The sequence below is a fragment of the Parasteatoda tepidariorum genome, chromosome 12, assembly GCF_982258835.1.
Source record: "Parasteatoda tepidariorum strain Cologne lab strain chromosome 12, Ptep-v5.0, whole genome shotgun sequence".
Taxonomy (NCBI): Eukaryota; Metazoa; Arthropoda; class Arachnida; order Araneae; family Theridiidae; genus Parasteatoda; species Parasteatoda tepidariorum.
The window spans coordinates 22690757-22716908 of record NC_141766.1 but is presented as its reverse complement, the minus strand read 5'-3'; the positions used below and the strand labels follow the sequence as shown (position 1 = coordinate 22716908).

General features: G+C 27.3%; 1 protein-coding gene across 2 annotated transcripts in view; it reads right to left on the bottom strand.

Annotated features, from left to right (window-relative positions):
- mAChR-A (muscarinic Acetylcholine Receptor, A-type) overlaps positions 1 to 26152 on the bottom strand; it is a 225929-nt gene that overhangs the window by 123992 nt on the left and 75785 nt on the right. The window contains exon 3 of one of the 2 annotated variants that reach the window (XM_071188208.2): positions 4093 to 4173. The exons of the other annotated variant lie outside the window; for it this stretch is intronic. The gene's annotated coding sequence lies outside the window, so the exon portion shown is untranslated. The remainder of the gene's footprint in view (positions 1 to 4092; positions 4174 to 26152) is intronic. 2 annotated transcript variants of the gene reach the window in all.

Here is a 26152-nt window from a genome sequence, read left to right as displayed (position 1 = left end):
TATTCTGAAAACCTTTTAGAAAATTTTAAATTATAACTAAGGAAAACTAGTTGTATTTTAGAATTCCTTTTTGAGCGTTTTGCTGGCTTTTTCTAGATTTAAAAGATGTTAAGAGTCTGAATTTTAATACCATTTTACAAGGATAATGGAATATGTCATATCAAGCATGACATAAGAGAGTTATGTACTTATTTTGTTCGCATTAACATACCTTTATTTCTTTATTACATTAAATATTTCTTCCTTTGCCTGAGGTCAGGAATATTGGGCTATCCTGATTTTAGAGTGTTTTTTCGTTCTATTTTTCAACTTCGTTGAGAAGCACCTACTTTTCCTATCCAAGGGAGTCCTAATAGAGACATGCTTAATAGCAATAAAGGCGCCACTTTCCATGATTATAAATTAATTCAGAAAAGAGCATCAGTTATCATAAGAACATTTAAAATGAATGTATGTTTTTTTAAGAATGGATGCGTACAGAACAGAAGTATGTGTAGTAGTACGATTTTTAGTACCAGAAGTTGGTGAACATATCGCAGACATTTACCATGGAATAATTGCTGTAATGATTAATAATATCTAAAGCAAAAATTTCTGATTAAATGGCGCGAAATTTTTTCCCATTTTGTCCATTTTGCTACTTAATTTAAGTTACAAACATTATTTTAAATTGCATAAATTCCATTGCATGAATTATTACTTATATTACAAATAGCATATTCAAAAAAATCTTATTTCTTTCTCTATAAATCAGATACAAGGCATAAAAGTAAATGATAGAATACATGATTTTTCGATTAAGCTCGAAATGTCCATTTTGCTACTTAATTTAAGTTACAAACACTATTTTAAATTACATAAATTCCATTTCATGAATTCTTACTTATATTACAAATAACATATTCTAGAAAATTTTACGTTTTTGGCGTCTCTGTAAATCAGATACAAAGCATTAAAGTAAATGATAGAATACATGGTTTTTCTCTTAAGTTCTAAATGTCCATTTTGCTATTTAATTTAAATTACAAACACTTTTTTAAATTATATAAATTTCATGGCATGAATTCTTACCTATATTACAAATAGCATATTCTAAAAAATATTATTTCTTTAAGCGTCTCTATAAATCAGATGCAAAGCATTTTTTTTTGTCGTATGCCTGTTTAGGCAGTGGGGATGCGATGATACAAAGTATTAAAGTATATGATAGAATACATGGTTTTTCTATTATGTTCTAAATGTTTTGCTATTTAATTTAAGTTACAAACACTATTTTAAATTACATAAATTCCATTGCATGAATTCTTACTTATATTACAAGTAACATATTATAAAAAATCTTACTTCTTTGGCGTTTCTATAAATGAGATACAAAGCATTAAAGTAAATGATAGAATACATGGTTTTTCTCTTAAGTTCTAAATGTCCACTTTGTTATTTAATTTAAATTGCAAAATTTTTTTAAATTATATAAATTCCATGGCATGAATTCTTACTTATATTACAAATAGCATATTCTAAAAATCTTATTTCTTTAGCGTCTCTATAAATCAGATACAAAGCATGAAAGTAAATGATAGAATACATGATTTTTCTATTAAGCTCAAAATGTCAATTTTGCTATTTAATTTAAGTTACAAACACTATTTTAAATTATATAAATTCCATTGCATGAATTCTTACTTATATTACAAATAGCATATTCTAAAAAATCTTATTTCTTTAGCGTCTCTATAAATCAGATACAAAGCGTATAAGTAAATGATACAATACACGATTTCTCTCTCAAGTTCTAAATGTCCATTCTACTATTTTATTCATGTTAGTGAAATGCACCAGGCGGTTGGTGTTTCAAACGATCCATCACCACAACAGAATTTTCCCCGATTTCAGTGACGCATCGAACGTGAAAAGACTTTTCTTTAGAATTCGTAAAAGTTTCTTTAGGTTTCTTTAGAATTTTATTTCATCACAAAAGTTTCTGTGTGTAGAAAGATACCAATCTGAAATAGGGACTCCAGCAGAGCATAGTTGTAGTCTAGAATTTCTTTGTACATTGAAAGATTGATTTGAAGAGCATTACATTATTTGAATACGCTATGTATTGCACTTAACTAAAACAACTCTAATCTACTCTGCTGAAATATGATAATTAAATAAGAAGGCTTATCATTATGGAAATAAATAAGGCCCCTCAACATGTTGCTCCATAAATTTAATAACTTTTGATAAGCCGCAAAAATGTATATATATTTTTAATATTCGGCATTTATTTAAGTTAAAAGACTTGAAGCAATATAGTGATAAGACACATTTTCTTAAAGATTGGGATTTTACACCAAACTATTACTTAATATTTCATCCAGATAGGTAATTTAAAGAGTTACTTAACTAAAGATAATCTACAATTAGGTAATCTATGTAGATAGGTAATCTACAAGTTATCATGTAGCTGAAATTTTACTACATATCAATTCAAAACAAAAGACATCGTATCTCCTACATAAAGACTGTTTCACCATAAACATGTTTAAAATGCTTTCCGGAACAATTTATATATAGTGACATTATGTTTCTCCTATCAGCTCAGTTATAAATTACCTATTATTACCTATTATTAATAACCTATTATATTCGGTGATAATTTGTTCTTTGTGACAAAACATGCTTTGCTTATTTTTCACTTGCTTGCTTATTGTATTTACTTACTTGCCTACCTTGCTTAATTCTATATAGTTTTCCAATTTTACCATTATGTTTGTAGTTAAAGTGTGTTGAAAATATTGCAACAAATTTTAGCTGTGTGAAATAATCCAGCTTTTTTCGAACATTTATATTTTGATAAAATTTTTTTGGTGATAAAATATTTTAAACATACAAACATATTTCTGTTATTTCAAATAAATGTTGTACACAATATGTATTTATGTCAAATACTTACTTCCTAAATATATACTATTACATTAAAGCTCGAAATTTTTTTTAATATTATTATATCATTAAAACTACTATTATAATTTGAACCAATACTTGAATTGTTTCAATAAACAAGTGCAAGAAAGGCAATTAAATAATTCCGAAACTTTAAGATTGGGAGCAGCAATCGAAAAATGTCTTAAGTAAATCATTTTTCAGAAATCAAGCAAATTATTTTTTAAGAATTAATAATTGCAACTAGAAAATGTTTCTCATAGCAATCTTTATTGTTATCACACAGGTACTCTAAAGGTATTGATTGATATTTTAATACATTTGTTATCATTACTGCACATTGGCTTTCTTAAATCAGTTGATTAAGAATTTTGGGTGAATCGATCCGTAATTGTTAAATTGATATCTAATTAAAACTTATTTACATATTTTACTTTATTTTATTTTACAACCGGTGAAGAACAAACGACCCAATTTTTAATCATTGATAGTTTACAACTGCCAAAGATCTGTTTCGTACCCTTGTAATTTTGAACCCAACCCAGAAATCCTCGATCGAGGAATAGGATTAACCAGCCTCCTTGGCGAACTTTTTGATAGAACTGACCTGAATTTACGTTACTTGCAGAAGTAAGCCAAGAAAATCTCCCACGGTTAGCCCGAAAGGATATAACTGAGGATATTTTACGTCTGCTCTGTGATCGATGTGAGCCGGAATCCGAATTCGTGTCAATCAGCCATTGCTGCAATTTGAACCTGGTTCACCCAATTAGGAGGCTAACGCTTTATCCTCCGGGGCACCGTAGCTCTTAATTTTAATGTTGGAATTTTTAAAGACTTCAAAGTTCTGTTTAATTGAAGCAAAAGGGGAATGAGTATTCCCTTTTCTTATACCTTTCTACGAGCTTACATTTTTCTTCATAGATCAGCATAGAGACAAATATTTTTATTTCAAATTTTCAAATTTGAAGAGAGAGAGATTCATTTGATAAATGCTTGATAAATTTTTATATGTCTCCAGAAATTTAAGGAAAGTGCAAAAAGTAATTTTAAATATGTACTAAGAAGAAAAAATGTGTATATTATCACATTTAATTTAATAAGAAATTCTATTTAAGGTATTGTAGTAAATATATATATTTAGAAGCCATACAATATTACCATTAATGTCATGACTGTCAAAAAATATTGATGAATTCATCTTCCATGTATCACTTCATCATGCCTTCAAATCTACAGACCCTAAGTTAAACAGGAGTAATATTTAATGTGTGTCCTACTGCAGAAATTTAAAATTAGTAACGGAAATTTACCTTACCTTTAGTGCGATAATCAAATTACTATTTAGAATGTTATTTGTTGTTATTCTGATTTTGAAAAAATATAAAAGAAAATGACATACCTTTCTGAATTTTTCCGACCAACTGTGGAAGTATTAACAATCCTTTATATAATAGTGAAAATAAATTTAACTGTTGCTTTAACAAATGGAACTACTTAAGATTGAGAACTTAGATGCCAATTGTTTCTTTATCCGCTCTTCCCCCCTTTGACTTTGGCTTTTTCACATTTGATCCTTGATCTAGTTAAATCCCTCCCCGTATATATATATATATATATATATATATATATATATATATATATATATATATATATATATATATATATATATATATATATATATATATATATATATATATATATATATATATATATATATATATATAGTCCCGCAGTGGACTGATCGTTAAGACACGGTTCCCAGCAGATCACCGAAGTCAAGCATTACTGGCTGCGGTCAGTGTGCGGGTGGGTGACCACTTGGATCAGCCTGCGTAGGGACCGAGGGTGTGCGATATTGGTCCTCGTTAAACTGTGCTACCGTAAAGTGCTCGACTTCGCGCGCAGGTCATCGAGCTACTGAAGCGGAGGTGCCATCCCCTCCGCAGAGGATCAAAATTGTGATGGCAAGTCTTCGGATCATCCTCCGTGATGTTTCCCAGACCGTCGCCAATAGCCCATTGGGCAGCTCTAGTGCGACGTAAATTAACAACAACAACAACAATATATATATATATATATATATATATATATATATATATATATATATATATATATATATATATATATATATATATATATATATATATATATAGATATAGATATAGATATAGATATATATATATATATATATATATATATATATATATATATATATATATATATATATATATATATATATATATATATATAGATATATATAGATATAGATATATATAGATATAGATATATATATAGATATAGATATATATATAGATATGTATACACAGAACGAGAGTATGAAGAACACATGGAACACAAAAAGCAGGGTGATAGTTTTTTGTATTAAAAGGAATTTCTTAATTAAATTTAAGCATCTTATGAATAAAAATAATCTATAGTATAGAATCGAGTCACTGAACCATAACCATGCAAAATCTGAAACTGTCAATTAAAATCGGAAAAGTTAGAATAAACAAGATTAACGTGAAAAATTTCTGGAGCAAATTATTCTCCCTGGACAAATACCTTGAAAAAATATGTTCGAGCAGCGTTGATTATCATAGTTCCGCCCAGTTCTATTTTTTTTTAAATCTGTGCATTTTGATGTATATTTCATTATTTGATTTATAAAAAAACTAATCATTTATAGCTCTGTGGTATTGTTTTTAAGTTTTAGCGAAATGAAGTGAAAATAAAAATCTGGGTACTACAATCATTCTTCCTCTATCATATTAAATGTTATAAAACATCAAATTCAGCAAGTAAGTGAGAACAATCTCGACTTTATCATGACCTTTTGTTTTGCATTATAATAATAAAATATTGAATGAAGAAAACTTTTTCAAAATATTTGAAATTTCTGTTACCGCTTCAAGTCATAATACTGCTTATCACAATTATGTATGAAAGGTGAGCATGAATTATCGTAAAACTTACAATCACAATACTGTTTTAAATATTGGTTATATAATAAGTTGTTTCATAATTGGTTTACTCATATTTCCATACTTTGAAATAAGATTGTATTTTTTGGTAGAGCTACAAATGTATTTAATATATTTAACAATAATAACTATTATAATAGTATATATTTATTTAAAGTGCAGTGTTCAGCATTAAAGGGAATTGAATTATGAACATAAAATTATGAAAATGGATGTTAAGTCTAGCTCCCTATATAACACTTAGGTCAAAGTTTATTTAGACATACTTGGGAAAGAATGAGACATGTATTGGTTTTCATTTCTTATTTGACATTATATATTCATTTTTATTTTATATTATAGTATCTAATCATTTCTTATTTTATATTATAGTATCTAATCATTTTTTATTTTATATTATAGTATCTAATCATTTCTTATTTTAGATTATAGTATCTAATCATTTCTTATTTAATATTATAGTAAAATTTCGAAGAATAACTAAGAAAGATTATTATTTAATTTTCGAACTTAAACCAAATATTTAGGCAAATTTTAATTTTACTCTGACAGTTATTAATTTCAGATGTCGCATCGTAAATTTTAGAGATTACTGCGCTCTTAAAATTTCTCTAAAATACTGATGATAACGGCTTCAAGGTAATTAAATCCTAGTGATTTTCCGAAAACAGGTTTATAACTTAAAAATAACTAATGATAAAAGAATTACAAAACTTCTACAAAATAAATAACTACTCAAGAAAAATATCACTATTCAATAAAACAAAGATATTCTGCCATACATGAGAAAACATATTTTATATATTACGAAGCAAACAAAGTGAAAAAAAATTATAATGCTGTAAATAAAACTGAAAAACTTGAGCATGTATTTGACTAATTAAATCTTAAGAGAGGATGAATTAATATTTGTATTCTGAATTAATGATAATATTTTAGAAAATTGCTTACGTGTTTTTGTTCTGATGGTAAGATATTTAGGGCATTTAAATACTTTAACTTTCTAAATATTGTTATGGTGTTTTTGACTTTAGTGTCTTGCGAATATAAAACTGAGTACTTAAGTTTGAGGAGAACGTCTTTCCATAAAATATTTATAAAACTTGTTGTAACATTAAAAATATGTTATGCTACTGAAAGTTTTGTTAGTGCCAACCAAGCATACTAGAAAAATATTTCTTATAACGTTATTTTGTGTAAAGTAGTTTACAAATATGAACCAGAAAACGGAATTTTAAAGATTAATAATAAAAATGCATTTCGAAAACGAAGAAAATAAACAGGCTGCTGAATAATTTTTAATGATGGTGAAAACTTTTAAAAAAGTTTTAAAAATCATTAAATCAGAACTTGAGGAAATGCATTATTTATAATTTTAAGCATTCAAATTTATAAAGGTATCGCACTTCATTAAAATCTCTTAAATTATATTTAGTGATATTTGATAATTCCATAAATATCTATTTTCAATTGATTCGGAAACAGGAGCAATATATCACACCTTGCTTAGTGCTATGTTTGGATTTCGCAACATTTTCATCTTGCTTCAAAAATAGTTATTTGAGTATCTAAAAACGGATACATCGTGTGAAAAAAATATGAAACATTCATATTCGGTTATTTACTCTGTTTCTTTGCAAGGATTGGTGCAATATAATGCTGTATCACATTTTTAAAATTGTTCAGGAAAGTATTTTTGGGAAAAAATAAGAAAATTCATGTAGGCAATATGATGCTTCTTTCCAAGCTGCTCTTTTCTAGTAAAAAATTACAGAAACTTGTAAAACATTTATTTCGTAACAATATTACTCTGAAAAATTGCGTCATAATAGCTCAAAAACAAATAATAGTTGAATTTGAGGGAAATGATTGTTTGTTTCCGGCAGGTTTCGAACCAAGGACCGTCAAGTTTGTAGTAGGATGGTTTAACCGCTGTAGTTCCATAGCCCAGCACAACTGCCCGGGGTTTTTCTCAAAAAGGAGTATATTCAATTTTCAATACAGGAAATAATTTGACTATAATTACTTTTGGAGTTATTTTAACACATTTTTGTTCACCTTTTCATAATGATATTTTAAAATGTTATTTGGAAAAGAAATGTGCATTTTCAGTTTATTGCCTCAAAATTTCCATGCCAACATTTTTTTTATGATTTTTTCTTACATAATTAACTCTTTTGATATATGTTCATTTTTAACATTTTAATTGTATTTTAAAAAATCTGCACGCTATTTCTTCATTTAATGCCTAAAGTCTAAAATTAAGCAATTATTTCAATTATGAAGACCTCAATTTCTAATAAGAATTGTAACAAACATGTAGAATTCACGATACTTTAAATTTCAATTTTTATAGACCAATGCATTATTTGTGTATTGTACATGAAAAATTTGAAATTAAGCAATGTTTTGCATATAAACGATTTTGATCACTATTTAAAGTTATATTCTATGACAATGACTAAATAGATGCAATTTGAATACATATACTAAATAAATGATTAATGTTAATGTTTCGTAAACAAATTCAATGGTGCTTGAAACAAGATTGAATGACAGGATAATAATTGCATGCCAGCCCTACTATTTAATGAGAAATACTTTATAAATTGATAAGGAAATCAATTTGTGAAAATAGCTAGTTAGTATTATTTTTTCTGTTATTTTTATCATCGGTGTTTTAAGACATATTTACAATAAAATTAAATGGCTCGTAAAATGTCTGAGTTTCAAAAAAAGCAATTTAATGCTTCAATCAAACACTGTCGTTGAAAACAGCTGTTGTCATTTAACAATAAGGGATAAGTATTGAACGAAACAGAAAAAAAAATTATTCAGTTTTAAGGGGACCTAAATTTGATTTTGTTTCTAATGTTAAGTCAGAAAAATGCAAATCATTAGTTCACTCAAATTTGATGAGTTTCTTAATTTTGTTCGAATATTATCTTAATTTATTTCTATACTGCACTTCTTTTTTCTATTAAACTTTGTTTTGAAATGTTAAAATGATAGTTTGTTAATTTCTATCCGATGTTAAAAATTTTAGAAAGTGTGAACCATAATGTCGTTAAAATTTCCTGCAACCATACTTGGGTACTTGAATGAACTATTTTAATGTACTTTTTAAACATAAATAAATATTAGTATGTCACGCCGCTAAAGTATGCATAGCATATTTTTAATATTTAAACACTTAATAACTACTTCATTTCGTTCTTTTCTCCATGCATAAAAAGCATAAATATGAGTAATCGGTAATCTTACTGTACCACTACCCTAAATTGAGTGCAGAATAAAATCTATTCTTAGAGATTTCCTTTACATGTGCATAACACATTAGCACATAATTTAAAAACCTTTACATGGTTGCTAAATGCTTTTGAATAATTTAAATTCGCAATTATTTGTAAGTTTAAATATCTGACTGTTTGAATTTCCATTTCCCAGGAGCTATACAACCAATTTTACTAAAAAGTTTTTTTTCTCATGTGAAATTATATTCTTTGAAATGATGCAAAAATTGTATATTTTACAATTTAACATTTTATTGACCATCATTATATGAAATAATAAAAAAATAATAAATGTTTGCTAAAAGTTATTTTTTGCATCGAATTATTCTTGGATAAATGAATTTTATAATCGTGTACAAAATTTTAGTAATTCGCATGAAAAGTTTTTGAGATATAGCGAAATCAGCAAAAAGCAAAGTTCATATAAAGGGGTCCAAACTTTGGAGCACACTCCTGACCAAATTATTGGGAGCATATCTCCCGGTATCCCTTATATTTAGGGTACCTCTTATGCTTATGGGGAGGGAACAGAAATCTGAATACATCGAAATAAAAGTATGTTTGCTCAGAGAAAGTACGTTTTCGTGTCCTATTTCATAACTTAAAATATCGTTTGCACTTATTAATTTGCCTATTTGAAGTCACGCCCTCATGCCATTAAGATTCAGTCCAATTCGTGAAGATCTGATTAGTAGATTAAAAGTTATTCAGGGTGGTCTGTTTTTTTTTTTTGGAGCACTGCGCATAGAGCTAGCATTTTTGATTTCTTAATGGAAGGAAGTGGCGCGTAAGACTTACTTCTGCAGCCACAAAATCAGTAATTTCATTGTTTAAATATTCATTTTTGCATGGAATCATTGCTAATGAAATCCTGAAGTACTGAAATAAAATATATTTCGTATTATTTATCAAATTCGGTTCTTCATTAAAACAGTTCATTATTTTTAATTTATGTTATTTAGCTGAAGCTAGCTTTTTAGATAATCAGACATCCGAAAAAATTGCCAAAATATTTGTTATGGAAACTAAACTAATTAACCCAAACTGAAAACTAAATTTACTAAGTTAAGAAGTAATACAATATTGGAAAAATACAAATCTACAACAATAGAGGAAGAATGAAGCAAAAACAGGAACAGAGGACATAAATTAAGAATGCAAAGACCAAAATTTGACTCACTTTTATTTTTATTGGGCTCCTGAAGGTAAGAGAAAAAGAGGAAGACTAAGAATTAAACGACAAAAACTAATGAGAGCGGATTTGTTTTTTAAAAAAGCGTGACTTCACGAAATAGAGGAAGCTTGATCCTAAGGTATAAACCAAGGAGTTAAGGAGAAGTACACCTTTAAAAAAATACCTGGAACAAATAATAGTATTAATTACAAGCATCCGAAAAATTCATTTAAACATAAAATCCATTTTTGCTGTAAAATATTATACCGTAATTCTTACTGTGAAATTCAGTGATTTTACTGTAGCTATTACTGTAAAAATTACGATGTATTAGATTTTTTTCGTAACTTGTTCCGGTAAACATGAAAAAAAGTAACCGCTACCCTGAGTATCAGTTTTTCTTTGATGTAAGTTCATCAGGATTTTTTTAGAAAGTAGGCTGAGGGCTTTATACACCGAAAGGTGTGAGGACCGAAAGTAAGTAAGCAATTTTGCTTCCTCTTTAGTGGAAGCGTGGTTCAAATTAATATTTTATTAATCTTGCAGTATAATTATACCGTATTACATTTCAATTTATTGATAGTATTGTTTTAGTTAGAATTGTTTTCGTCTGATATTGTAGTTTGGATGAAGTTTTTTGTGATTAGCTTCACACAATAGTATAAGTTTTTCAGAATCTTAAACAAAAGTTTCAAAAAATTTTAGACACTAAGAAATTAAAATTCAAAAAAGGAGACAAATGATTTCTTTTTAATAATGCACAAAATCTCAATTTTTAATTCTAATAAAACATGCATAAACAATTTCACACAGTTGATAAAAGGCAAGTCTCGAATATAATAAGGAATCGGCGCTAAAATAATTAAATTTTGTCTGAAGTAAAAGACTCTTTGTTGTTGTGATAAATGTATATGACTTTAAAATTAAGGACACAATAGAAATTTAAATTTAGATTAAAAAACATCTAAATTTAAATAACAGCTTTTTTACCTTACATTCAAAGTACTTTGAACCTCGTTTCGAAATACTTTATTACAATTGAAACTGTGGAAAATTTATGAGTAGGTACAGACTTGAATTTCTTCAAGTTGTTTTCTTCTTACAATTTGTTTAAAAATTAAAAATTTTAAAAATGTTTCAAGTACTCGCGCGTTTTTTCACACATTCACACTATTTTAACTTCAGCTTAGATATTTAAATTGTATTTTATGTAACTTAAAGAAGCTCGACGCAAATAAAACATTTCTATGAAAAAGAAATTGTCGGTAGAATCTATCATAAGTTTTAATAGATAAAAATTAGCATAAAATTAATCAAAGATTGTCCTTTTTAATGAAAATTCAAATTTAATTTTAATGAAAATTTATTCTTTTTCAAGTTTACAATTATATTTGTTAAATTAATTTAAAATGATGGAAACATTTTGTTAAATGTTTATAGTATATTAGTTTACATTACCCCTGTTATTCATAACCATTTTTTGTGAATAAATTAAGAAATTCTTGATAAAATTGATACAACAACTGATTGATAAAATTGATTATTTTTATTCTCATTAAAAAGAACAAACAAAGAGTGTCTCTTTCAATGAAAATGGTATTTTTCAAGCTTACAATTATATTTGTTAAATAAATTTCAATCGATGGAAAAAGTTTCATACACTCTTAAAAGTTTACATGAACTTTATAATTCATATACTTTTTTAGTAAATGAGAATGCTCAGAAAACAATTAATTTAGAAAACTGATTGATTGATCAAATAGATTTTTTTCCGGTTCTCATTAAAAAGGGAAATCAAAGATTGTCCCTATTAATGAGAAAGTCATTATTTTCAAGCTTTCAATTATCTTTAGTAAATTAATTAAAATTGATGGAAATTTTTATATAAATTTTATATTTGCTCTATTATTAACATACGTTATAATAAATAAGTTAATATATGCTCCGTAAAACAACTGATATTTAAAATTGATTGATAAAATTGATTGATAAAATTGATTGATAAAATTGATTTTTAAAGGAATTCCTTAACAAGGACAATTAGAGATTGTCCCTTATAATGACAATATCATTCTCTTTCGAGCTTACAACTCTATTTGTTAAATTAATTAAAATTAAAAGAAAAAATTTCACCCATTTAGAAAGTTCACAGTAGATTCATTAGTCACATATTTCTTAGCAAATAAGCTATAAAACAAGTGATTTATAAAATTGATTGACGGATAAAATTAATTTGTTTCGATTTTTATTAAAAAGATCAAAGTTTATTCATTTTAATGTGAATATCATTTACTTTCAAGTTTACAATTATATTTATTATATCAATTTAAATTGTTAAAAAAATTTATAAATTCTGAAAGTTTACACTATTCTATTACATTATTAGTTCACATTAGTCTATTATTCATGTACTTTTTTAGTAAATAACAAAAAAAAAATTCACTGTAAGACAACTGATTTCTAAAATCGATCTTATTTTTTTTCATTCTTATTTAAATGGGCAATGAAAGTTTATCAATTTAAATGAGAATGTCATTTTTTAAAAATTATAAACACATTTGTTATATTATTTTTATCTTATGGCCGTTGCTGAACAGCAGACCCAATTTTTGAGCTTACGACTACCAATGTTCAACTTCATAGCCTTGTCATTTTAAATCCAATATAGGGGACAAGGGAACTCCCGGATAAAGTATTGGGAGAGACTTGCTTTCACGGAGGACGTATTGATGGAACGAATCCGCATTTGCGTTACATGGAGAGGAAAATCACGAAAATATTCCACGTTTACCCTAGCGACTAGGAAACTCTAACCCATGATCCGTCTACCACTGAGAATATTTTACGTCGGCAGTGTATTCGGTGTGAGCCGGGTGCTAAATTCGAATCGACAAGCCATGGCTGGGATTCGAACCTGGTTCACCTCATTGGGAGGCGAATGCTCTGTCTCATGAGCCACCACGTCTCTATGAAATTATTTTAAATTGATGGAAAAATTTTCCTGCATTTCGAAAATTTTCATTATCTCCATTATTAACCCTCCGCGTACGGTTCCCGCGATTTGAGCGGGGTATCTGTTTCGTCCCACACTACGGGTCACGTGAAAATCGCGGGCGACGAAATTTTCCCCCTGATTTCAATACGGATCCCTTTCCCCATGTACGATCATCATCCAAAACCATCATCTGATGCTTATTTTCGCTACTAGGTGGCACTAGAGGGTTCGGGAATTCCGCAAATTATATAGAAAAATTCGTTGAAGGAAGATAGTAACGCCTACTTTTTAATATAGTAACCAGTAGTTTGATGCTTTAACGTTGCATTTCATATCATACTTATAATTTTTGATATTTAGTGGTGAAAAAATTACTTAAAATGAAAAATACTAAACTAAAAGTAACTTAAAAATCGCCCCGTATTTCAGGTCCGGAAAGTACAAAAACTGAGCCGAACGCGGAGGGTTAATATACTTTTTAGTAAATGATTAAAAAAATGCGCAGTAAAAAAAACAACTGATTTTTAAAATTGCTCCAAGAAATTCAGATCCAGAAAAACAAAGATAGCAAAATGCGGATGACAGGGAAATAAGTTGAGTTAGAGATAAGAGAAGAAAAATTGAGGATTAAAACTGCTTTAAATTTTTAACTTTGGGAATTGCTTTTGTAAAGGAGCTTATCTTTCAATTTATCAGAGGAGGCTCCAAAACTCTTATGAAGGTGTTTATCTTATTTTGGTTTCGAAATTTGCGTTTGATGAAATGTTTTGAAAATTCTTAAAACCCTCAGAATAATTAGTAATTTGAGTTTTAAAATTTACTCAGATGGTTGAATGACATAAATAAGCTAGATTAGAAATTTGAAGTTTAACTCAAAACAAAAAATTGAAAATATTATCTACATGGACGTAGCAATTGATTTAAGTTTCTGAAGAAGCTGGCTTCGTTTTATATCGCCAAGTTTAATTCCGATAATTAATCTGCGTATTTTAACATTTTCACTTTCTTTAAATTAGTTTAGAAGCATATCTTTGGAGTCTGCGTGTTTTGTTTTACTTACATTATTTATTATGTCCCAGATATTTTCAACGTATTTGTTTCCAATTGTGATACCGAATAATTAAACTTTATTTCTTCTCATGTTATATTACTTATTTTAAACTGCGCTTCAACTTGATAGAACCATATTTATGGTTTATCTATCCAAAATGGAGGAATTTTTACACTTACTTTGTGTTACTCTTGTAAGCTATTAGTGTTCTTTTCCTTACCACCATCATTTCCTCTTTGTTGGGCTCTTATGTGAAAGCGTATGCAGAGCAATATATAAGTAACTTCTTATGATAGTAAATGACACTTTAAAATAAGTTATATTTACATATTTACAACTTGCTTAATACCAGACCTGCCAACTTTTAATCCCTTCCATTATCACTTTTCCCAGTGGTATTAAAATGGAATTAAAACTTCAATTTTAAGCAAACAAATACGTTGTATTTGAAAGAAATTAAGTTGACAACCATGATAGTAACGCATATTAATATATGTGCTTAATTTTTGTTAGAATAGTGGTGATCAAAATCATTTAAAAATTAAATTTATAAAAGAAAAAATAGTATATATTTACTACCACTTTAAATATGAAAATAAAATCTCCCGCAAAATCCGGGAGAGTTGGCAGGTATGTTATTACGAATAAAAGGAATACAATTTTCATCACAACAAAAAAAAAGCTTTTTTGTTTAATAATCGTAATTCTATGATTGTATTATTGCATTGCCATTCACTGAGTTGAAAACTTTAAAATTAAAATAATAATAATAAATTATGCTTAATATAATAATAATAATAATAATAAATTATGCTTAATATAATAATAATAATAATAATAAATTATGCTTAATATAATAATAATAATAATAATAAATTATGCTTAATATAATAATAATAATAATAATAAATTATGCTTAATAAATTATGCTTATGTGTACCCTGCAAACATAATATTTAATTCCAATACCACTTACTTATGTATATTTTTGTATTATTTATTCAAATATTTTCCAACATTTACTTCTTAAGCTTAACAGGATTTTGGACCACAGATCAGATGTTTTCTTCGTTGTCAATTTTAATACGTTGATTCACTGATATTTTAATACGTTGATTCACTGATATATTCATTGTTCTAATGAATTCACATACGTAAAATTCATTATGAATTGTATGTATGTGACATCGATCTCAGACCATCTGTCATGAGAAATGATTATTGTCAGAGAATCGGCCTATAGGATTGCTTAATCTGCAGTTAAAAATGTATTTTTAAGAGTTTGTCATATATTATAAGTAAAAAAAAATGTGCAAGGAATTCTCACCTAGATATCAAGCAATCTTACTGCAAGAGTTGTATTTGCGATTTCTTTTCTTAATAAGGTTAACTGGTTAATCATTATTCCAACGATAAAGAAATATTATTTCTTTTAATTTCGAATAAAGGTATGTATAAACATTTACAAAAAAATAACTTATTAGCTTTTATTTCTAACCTTATTTATTATCATGTTAATGCTCTCGAACGCAAAATTTCTTAATAATGTTTTTAGATTCAAAGTTAAATTTAAGGCTACAGAGGAATCTTAATAGGTTTTTCTTAAAAAATAATGTTACATTGTTCTAATTTGAAGGAATTGTTTATATTTAGATGGAAAATAGAAAGAAAAAATAATTCAATACATAATTCATGGTATAGCATGAAAAATTTAATTTAAAAAAAACATTCCTGGCTTATTTGCAAGTTTAAATAAACTCCTTGCGCTAAATTTTTCCTTAAATTCAAAGATTATTTGTTAATTTCAACTCTATTTACAACTAATTTCAAGTTAATTTCAACTCTATTTCTCTTCAAAATGAAGGGAGAAAATGTACAAATTTTACTACTAATTTCCATACACCAGAGTTGGCCGTTGATTACAGTAATCGATTACAACTGTAATTGATTACAGATAATTACAGCTATGTAATCAATTACTTGTAATCACGATTACAAGTAATCAATTACTTGTAATCGTGATTACAACTTTCAAAAAATTTTGATTACAGCTGTAATCATGATTACAATTTTGATTACAGTAATCAATTACTTGTAATCACGATTACAAGTAATCAATTACTTGTAATCGTGATTACAACTTTCAAAAAATTTTGATTACAGCTGTAATCATGATTATAATTTTGATTACAGTAATCAATTACTTGTAATCATGATTACAAGTAATTGCGATTACAAGTAATCACAACAAAAACGATTACAAGTAATTATGATTACAAGTAATCAAAATATATGATTACATGTAATCATGATTACATGTAATTTGATTACATGTAATTGTGATTACTTGTAATCAAATTATACGATTACAAGTTATTACGATTGTATACTATAGTCAAATTTTTTATGTAAGTATTCATGTGTTTACATATTTTTATGTACATAGAATGTACGCACGCATGAACGTACAATTTGCGATTCCTATACATACAATGTATGCACAAACTTTGTTTGTACGTACAATATTCATAATTATATTGTAATATACTTAATGCAATGCGCATATGCTTAGTACATATAATTATGCATTTATGATACATGTACGCATGTATGTTAGTTTGTACAAAAAGGCAATATTTTGTATCTTTGTATACATAGACAATGTATGTATGAACGTATATGAAAATAATGCTTATGCGTTTGCATGCTTTTATGCACTTAAGTGCATATATTGTATAAATTTACGATAATAGCACGTATATACAATGTACGTTTGTATATAAAATTGTACGTATTTGCGTACAATATGTAAAAATGTTATTTAAAGGTACAATATATGCACATAGTTGCGTAAATAAAATGCGTACATGTATACATGCATATTTATATGTACATCGATATATGTGCACGCAAAGTATGTACTTATGTACAACTTACGTATGTACTTGTATAACTACATACTTTGTTAATACTTATGCGCATGTAATGCATGGATGTACAAAAGAATAGTTATATGCACAATGTATGCATGTGCATACAACGTATACATGTACATAATTACAAGTTATGTACAAATACGTGCGTACATTTAAATATATGTAATTACAATATACACATACATTGTGCATACATTAAAAAAATTTATATAAGTAAAGTTATTAAAATTTTTTTTAAAATTATTCTAAGGTATATGAAACTCGACCTCATATTTTTTAGAAAGCAAACGATAATTTTATTTGGAATTTCTAAATATTAATTCCACACATAAAATTTACCGTTTTTCTTACCATTTAAAAAATTTCTATGAATCATGCATTATGTTATAAAAAAAATAAATCTGTATTGTCAAACATTTCATAAAAATACCTGAAAATAATTTTTTATTCAGAGAATTTCAAAATGATATAGAACAATTAAAGCTGAAAACTAAATTTAAATATCGTTTGATTTTGTCATTTAACTTGCTTGAGTCATTAAAAGTTAACTTACATGCATTTTATTTATTGCATTGTACACATATTTAGACATAAATGTAATGTACATATGTATACGTGTAATGTATGTGCGCATGTACAATGTATGTACATACATTCATGTATTGTACGTGCATATATAGTAGATATGGATATGCATACATGGAACATACGTGTATTGTACATGTGTGGATACATTCATTGTACATATATACATTGCACCATATGCATAGATAGGGATAGCATGCATGTACACATGTAAAATTTGTACGAAAGAATTATGCCCAATATATTTATGCCCATACGTACTGTATATGTACACACATATGTACATTATATGAACATTATATGTTCATTTCATCATATGTACATTATATGAATATACATCTGTACGCTATATGTATGTACATCTGTACGCTATATGTATATACATCTGTACAATATATGCATCTCAAATGTGTGTACGTACGTTATGCATGTCGAATGCATGTATGAATATATGTGAAATATAAATACGCCCAATGTACGTACAATAGTTCACAAATGTATTATGCATATTTGGATACTTACATTGAGCATGAACATATTATGTACATGTACATAAATACACTGGACATGCATATCATGTACATGTATACATACATATATTGTACATCCTACAGATATACCTATATTGTACATGCATACATATATTGTACTGTTCATAAATAAATTGCACATACATGCATGGGACATGCATTGTACAGACAATGTATGTATGTTCGTACAAACACAGGTACTTGTATATACATGCGTACATGAACATAGATATACATTTTACATACACAAATATTTGCATAAAATGCATATATTCATTGTGTATAAATGTACATGTATACATGTACAGTGTATGTACATGTGTGTGATACTAAAATGTCTGAACATATGCACTAGATAAAATCATATGTACATACATTTCAGTTACATTCATTTGTACGTATACAAATACGTACAAAATGCAGTACATGTTAATACGTGCAAAATGTATCTTTATAAAATACATTCTACTATCTACTGTAAAATATAATCATTTATAAGAATACAATAGTCTTGTAATCGTGTAATTAGATTACATGTAATCATGATTACATGTAATCAAATTACATGTAATCAAATTACATGTAATCATATATTTTGATTACTTGTAATCATAATTACTTGTAATCATTTTTGTTGTGATTACTTGTAATCGCAATTACTTGGAATCATGATTACAAGTAATTGATTACTGTAATCAAAACTGTAATCATGATTACAGCTGTAATCAAAATTTTTTGAAAATTGTAATCATGATTACAAGTAATTGATTACTGTAATCGACTATGTAATCATGATTACATCTGTAATCAAACTTTGTAATCACGATTACAAGTAATTGATTACTGTAATCAATATTGTAATTATGATTACAGCTGTAATCAAAATTTTTGAAAATTGTAATCATGATTACAAGTAATTGATTACTGTAATCAAAAAATGTAATCGATTACATTTTTGGCCAACTCTGCCATACACAGTAGAAAAAGCAAGTCTCGGCAAAGAAGACATGAAACTCGTCCCCCAATGAACATTTTGGAATATTGAAATGACTATAAAATATGCTGTGACACCTTATTTTGAAATTTTCTTCTAACAAGTTCTTTTTATTGATCTAGAGAGTGTGTCAAAAAAGTTTCATGAGATAGTCTTCAAAATTATAGATCATGGAACAGTGTCAAATTCCAATTCGATGCAAAATTTTGTTTTGAGAAAAACAAGGTTTTGTAATAAAAAAGCAAAATAACACTGATATTATCAAATGTTCCAAATTCTTATAGTTTTAATAATTAATATGCTTTTTTTATATCAAACCAACTAATTATATATAAATTTAGCAAATTATAGTCGTAGATATCAGAATCTAAGGTGGAAGAGAATACGGTATTACAATAAAAAGAATCAGAAAAATTGCCATAAAATATACAATTATTTTATTTTTCATAATTTTGCTCATTGAAATGATGAAATTTGACAAGATTCACACAGAACTTACAAAACTAATCAAAAGGAATTAAAAAAATTTATGAGCAATAAATACTAAATTATGAATTATAATGAGTACAAATACTAAAAATTACGAGGCTTCGGTTGACAGTAGAAATGTAAACAAAGGGGCGTGGCACGAAGGTAAGAAAACGAAACTAGCTTATAGCTTGCTCGTAATTTCTCAAATAGGAAAAATTAAAAATTATTTTTGCATGCGATAGAGCATTATTTAATTAATATAAAACGATTAAAATTCAAAAATAGGTTTTTCGAGGGATTTTCACGATTTCTGGTGTCCACTGTAGCCTCTATAGCCTACTGTTTTAAGCCTGCATGGTTTAGTTGTTAATCACTTATAAGCCATGCAAGTTTTGCGATAAAAGTTGCTTCTTCATTAAATCAACTGTGCAATGCTACCAGAGCGGTCACTGCTGTTTTTATAGTTTTGGTTTTTCACTATTATTTATATTTCACTTATGATTTCTGTCTCATCTAAAGCAGTTTTCTTAGTTTTATCTTTCACTTTCATTTTCCTTTTTTCGCTGGTAGGTAACTTTGAGTTTTCTGCTTCAAGTGTGGCGAGTCTTGAGAATGGGTGTCTATTTTTTAAGTGCTCAAAACATATCGATTATTACCATTTAAATATTTTTGAAGAGAATATAGTCTTTAAGTCATTAAGTACACCTTACATAATGTTTTTTTAAAGGAATTTTTTATACAAAATTGGAACAAACAAACAATTGCCAAATGACCACTTCAGAAAAATATATTCTTTCATTTTTGCATAAGCAAGCATGTAAAAATATAAAACACGATCCTTTAAAATCGTTAATATTCGATAAAGAAAAATTGTTTAGATCATTTCCAATGAATTCTTTATGATTACCAAAAATGAAGTATTATATTTTTCGTAAATGCATTACAGAAGAAATGAAAACTGTTAGTAAATTTCAAGTTTCGTTAGTATATATCATTTCATTACCTCTATATTATAAAGAAAATAATATATTACTAGGAAGAAAATTTAATATTTTCCACAAAAAAATGCCTTTTGTTTAAGTTTCCAGCCGGGTACTTTCATCTTTATAGCATTTGTGTTACCTTAATATCTTTCCCAAAAGCTTCGTTACCGTGAGTTAATTTATACGTTTCTGTCTTATCGACTTTATTCTTCTTTTTCTTTTGATATTGAGAACAATAGAGGCTAGGAGAAAAATGGATAACCTGAAAGCCCCAAAGAACTAAAGAAAGAAAGAACTGTCAGCGGAATTCCGAGTTAAAAGTTCTTTACAGAATTCCAGCTACCTGGATTTTTTTGGACGATTTGCATCATAGATCAATATAGAGTAAGAAATCTGAAGAAATAATCCAGTGAAAATGTTTAACATATCAATGTGTTATTAGATTTAAATTCTAATAAAAGCGAGATATATTTGTTTTCCTTCTACCTATTTATCCTACTTTTGATTTATTGTTCATTTCTAATAAAATATATAACATATGTTACCTTCAAAGTGCTTAATTCAGTTATTTACTAGGTATTTCATGAAATAACTAGATGAGTCAGCTAAAATATATAATAGATGAAAAATTTCATACTTTTCCTAGTTATTTTGTGAAATAATAAGTTGTTCAATGAAATAACCAATGATAGACCGTTAAAGAGACAAACAAAATCAAAGTTATTTTAAAAATCAATTGTTCATAAGAAGCTAAAATCTCTCGAACAATACATTTTATTCTTATTGCAAATGATAAATAATAAAGAAAAGCTTATATAATAAAGAAAAGCATATGATATTATTTGTAATTGCTCAAATTGCTCATATTAATAACTACGTCTAAATGCGACAGAATGATGCTCACACACACGTCATAGCAAAGCAGCTATAAGTTGTTCAAAACTGACGAAAAGCAGCTTTAACCGGTTCAAAGGACTTTCGAGTGCCATACTTCATACTCTAACGATGTAATCGTTATTCTATAGAATTCCTAGTTAAATCGAAGCATTTCATAATTTATTTACTTTAACTTACCTGTCGACTTCGTAGTTATTTCATGAAATACCTAATTATTAAATGAAAAAGAGGATTTTACTCTTCGGTAATATATATATATATATATAGATAGATAGATATAGATATGTACACACAAAACGAGAATATGAAGAACACATGGAACAAAAAGCAGGGTGATAGTTGGTATAGTATAATTGGTATTTAATAAAAAATTAATTCATCCTGAATTGTTATAACATGCAACGGCTTGTTTATTTTTATTTAGTTGCTTATGATCTTAGTATATTTTGCAAACAAATAATAAATCGAGATTATGTAAATAAACTTAAATGAGACATTTTTAAATAAATAAATAAAATTGAACATTTATTAGAAAAATGTTTATAATTTGGTCCCTCAAAATATTTTGAAACTGCTAAATTTAAGAATTAGTTGCTTCAAACTAATAATTGTAGTGAAATAATACATACCGGTCCTACTGAGAAAAAAAAAGTATTGCCAAAACTACCAGAATATAATAAAAGTGATCGTATTTTCTATCTTTATGAGAACTCCAGGAAGTACTTTGGTTTTTCTGGTTTTTCGGATTTTTTGCTTAACGATTTGTCAATGACTTTTTGTAAATGCATAAATAGTAGTAGTACTTCTTTTAAGTCACATGAAAGCTTCAAAATGGACTATTGGTGACGGTTTGGAAAAACACCCCTAATAATTTTGATCCTTAATAATTTTGATCCATTTATTTCTTTTAGTAAGCGTTTGACTAGATTTTTTTTCGGTCTCAATTTTTATGTTAGCTGTAAGTTAGCATCTACCAATTTTTAAAACTTAAATGCGTATTTGCAGATATACAAATGACTAGACAAAGTAGAACTAAATCAGTAACTTAAATGTTTCAACATTCTAAAATGGAAGCATGCAGGTAGATAGTTTAAAATCTAACACAGTCATGGATGCATATCTATTTATTTATATTTATTTAATTATTATAATTTAATTACTTATGTTTATTTACTTAATTATTTATATTTTTTACTTACTTATATTTATTTATTTATGATTTCACCTATGCAGACATGTGTGCTCAAATACAGATAGCAAAAGATATAATAGCGCATCACCAATATATAACCAAGAATACGGGTGGTTTCGAACGTGCAACCTCCACTCTACAATAGTGCCACTCTACAATAGTTGTAATATTCTTGTCTAGCTTGTGCTACTTGTGCTTCAGCTTGACAAGGGCTTATAATAAATCGTAATATGCAATTCGGCATATTTATTTGAAACACCAAATAAATAAATACTTGAAGTAGTAATGATACTATATAAAAATACTATCTAAAACTATGTTAGAGAGTTTTTCATCGTAACCGGGAGCGTGTAACTAATAATAAATATATGGTTTGGATACATAAATGAGGAACTCTGGCATTGAAAAAACAAAATCCTACTTATTTTTTTCTTCAATACGGAATAGCATCTCTGTTTCCAGGTTTTCAATTCAACTAGGTAATTCAACTAGGTAATTCAACTAGGTTTTCAATTCAACTAGGTGATTTTGTAAAAATTCAGCTGCTTCAGCAGTATAGTTAAAAATGTTGCAAACTTGCTTTCTACTCTCTCCTGCCATGTAATTTAATTACAATTACGGTTATTTTTTATAAAACAAAATTCTTTAACAACGAGGAATCATATGTGAAAGAAGTATAAGAAAATAATATGACTGTTTTTGGTCTTCTCCTTGGTATAGACATGAACATTAAAACATTAGACATGAAAAACATTAGATTGAAAATACTTTAAAAAAGTTACTGGATTATTTTCTGCATACTAATAAATTATAAACCACATAAGCTTAAGTGATTGCGTGTGCATATTTAAGAAAGTAAAAAATTGGATACTACTTAAGAGAGCTGCGCAGTTAAAAGTACCGTCATGTGCAAATTCAAATTTGGCATTTTTCAAGTGCTGCTATTCAGTATTATGTTTATTTCACGCTAAAAATGTGTGGAATTTGAAGATAGAAGTCTCTTCTATTACTACAAACATTTTTTCGAATTTTAAAACAATCTCAGAGTGTGTTTCGTTCATCCAATGTCAACAACTTTTCGAGAACGTCGGATGTCGTAAAGTGTGCGTGGAAACTTTAGCTGTGAAATGCAAAGACGTTGATAAAACAATTGTCGTAAGTGCAAAATTTTTTACTTATATATTAATAAACAATTATATCATGTTAGCGTTAAAAAAAATTTGAAAATTAATAACAAATAAACGGAAAATGAAAAAAAATGCATTTTGGGGCTACTTTGTGCAAAGTTTCATTCGTTTTTTTTCGACAGAAAAATGTTCAGACGTTATAAAAAAATACCTGGAACGAGAAACTACCGTGATTACACTTTAGAAAAGCTGCAACAATGTTTGCAGGCAGTTGCTGGTGGTATGTCGATTTCTGAAGCTTCTCGGAAGTACAAAATCCACAGAAATACTATCTCTAATAAAATTCACAAGAAACACGTGAAACGTGCTGGTAAACTATTATTTTTCTTCTACAAAGAGTTTTCTAATGAATTAATCAAACGATTTAAGACATAAAAATATATTTTATAGGACATCAGGTGTTTTTGACAGAAACTGAAGAGCAAGTTCTTACATGTTCATTCAAGCATGTTATGTTCAAATGTATCAATATTATAAATGTTAATGAATATGTAATAATTATTATTTTTGAAATACCATCCATTTCAATGTTAAAAAAAGTATATGGTTTCCTTTTGTTTAAACTCAAATGTTTTGAAATAAACATTCTTTTTAAGAAAAAATTCTTCAAAAAAAAATGGTTTTTCAACGCTGAAAATTATTTTCAAACTAATATCTTTACATATCTTGATGTTTTTGTCTTTAGAAATGTCAACAATTAACTTTTTTAACAATTTTATATCAATATTTTACTAAAAAAATGATTATTAAACTGAATTCCTATCGCTGCACAAAGTAACCCCATTTGGGGGCTACTTTGTGCAAGGTATGTTTTGACTTATTATTCGTAAATATTACATACAAATAATGACAATATTGATCAAATTCACTCGTCTGAGTCCAGTTATGAATATAATATTGGTAAATTTTACTAAAGTTTAAATTAACATAGTCTTTTTACATGTCAAAGTTCAAAAACTGCGAAATCCTGCACAAAGTATTTTATTTATATTAAATGACGGTATTTAAATATAAATAAAAGTTAAAGAAATGTGTATTTTTACAGTGAAGATGAATACTTCAAAACTATTTTTACATGAATTGATTAATTAAATAAAAAACAGAATTTGTTGGTAAACAGAATCACTGAGGAAGAAAATATTGTCAAATCTACCAGAATATTATAAAATTTATCGTGTTTTTGCCTCTATGGGTGAATTATTTTTACCGGAATGATTTTGGTAAAAATATGCTTTAATAATATGTGATAATATTTGGGTAAATGTGGTAAAATTTTGTAACCAAATCTTGATACTTTATAGTATACATAAAAAATATTTATTCGGTAAAATTGCTATTTAGTTTTGCATTATTTTCTGAATGTTTGGTAATAAGAGCTATAATTTTGAAGCCAGATAACCATTTCCGATAAACGTTCAAAATGCGAACGGTAAATTACCAAATGAATGGTATAAATATCTTATATTTTGGATTTTATTAACTAAAATTATTTTGTCAACCAGAAATATATTATTACCATTCAGAGCTGTAATTTTAAAGGAAATATTATCCTTCTTGCACCTTAAAGCCTTTATTTATCCTAAATGACAAAATAAAACCAGTTTTCCCCCGAACCAGTTTGCTACTCAGATAAAAAAAAAATGGAGTGTATTTTATTTATCCTGTCTTGTTCATATCAGCGAATAATTTACTAAATCTCAGCAAAAAGGAGGGGATAAAATACTGTTTTCATAGGTTAAAACTTTTTTTCGAAGGAAGGAGATTAACTAGAATTATTTTGTTAACCAGAAATATATTTTTACCATTCAGAGCTGTAATTTTAAAGGAAATATTATCCTTCTTGCACCTTAAAGCCTTTATTTATCCTAAATGGCAAAATAAAACCAGTTTTCCCCTGAACCAGTTTGATACTCAGATAAAAAAAAATGGAGTGTATTTTATTTATC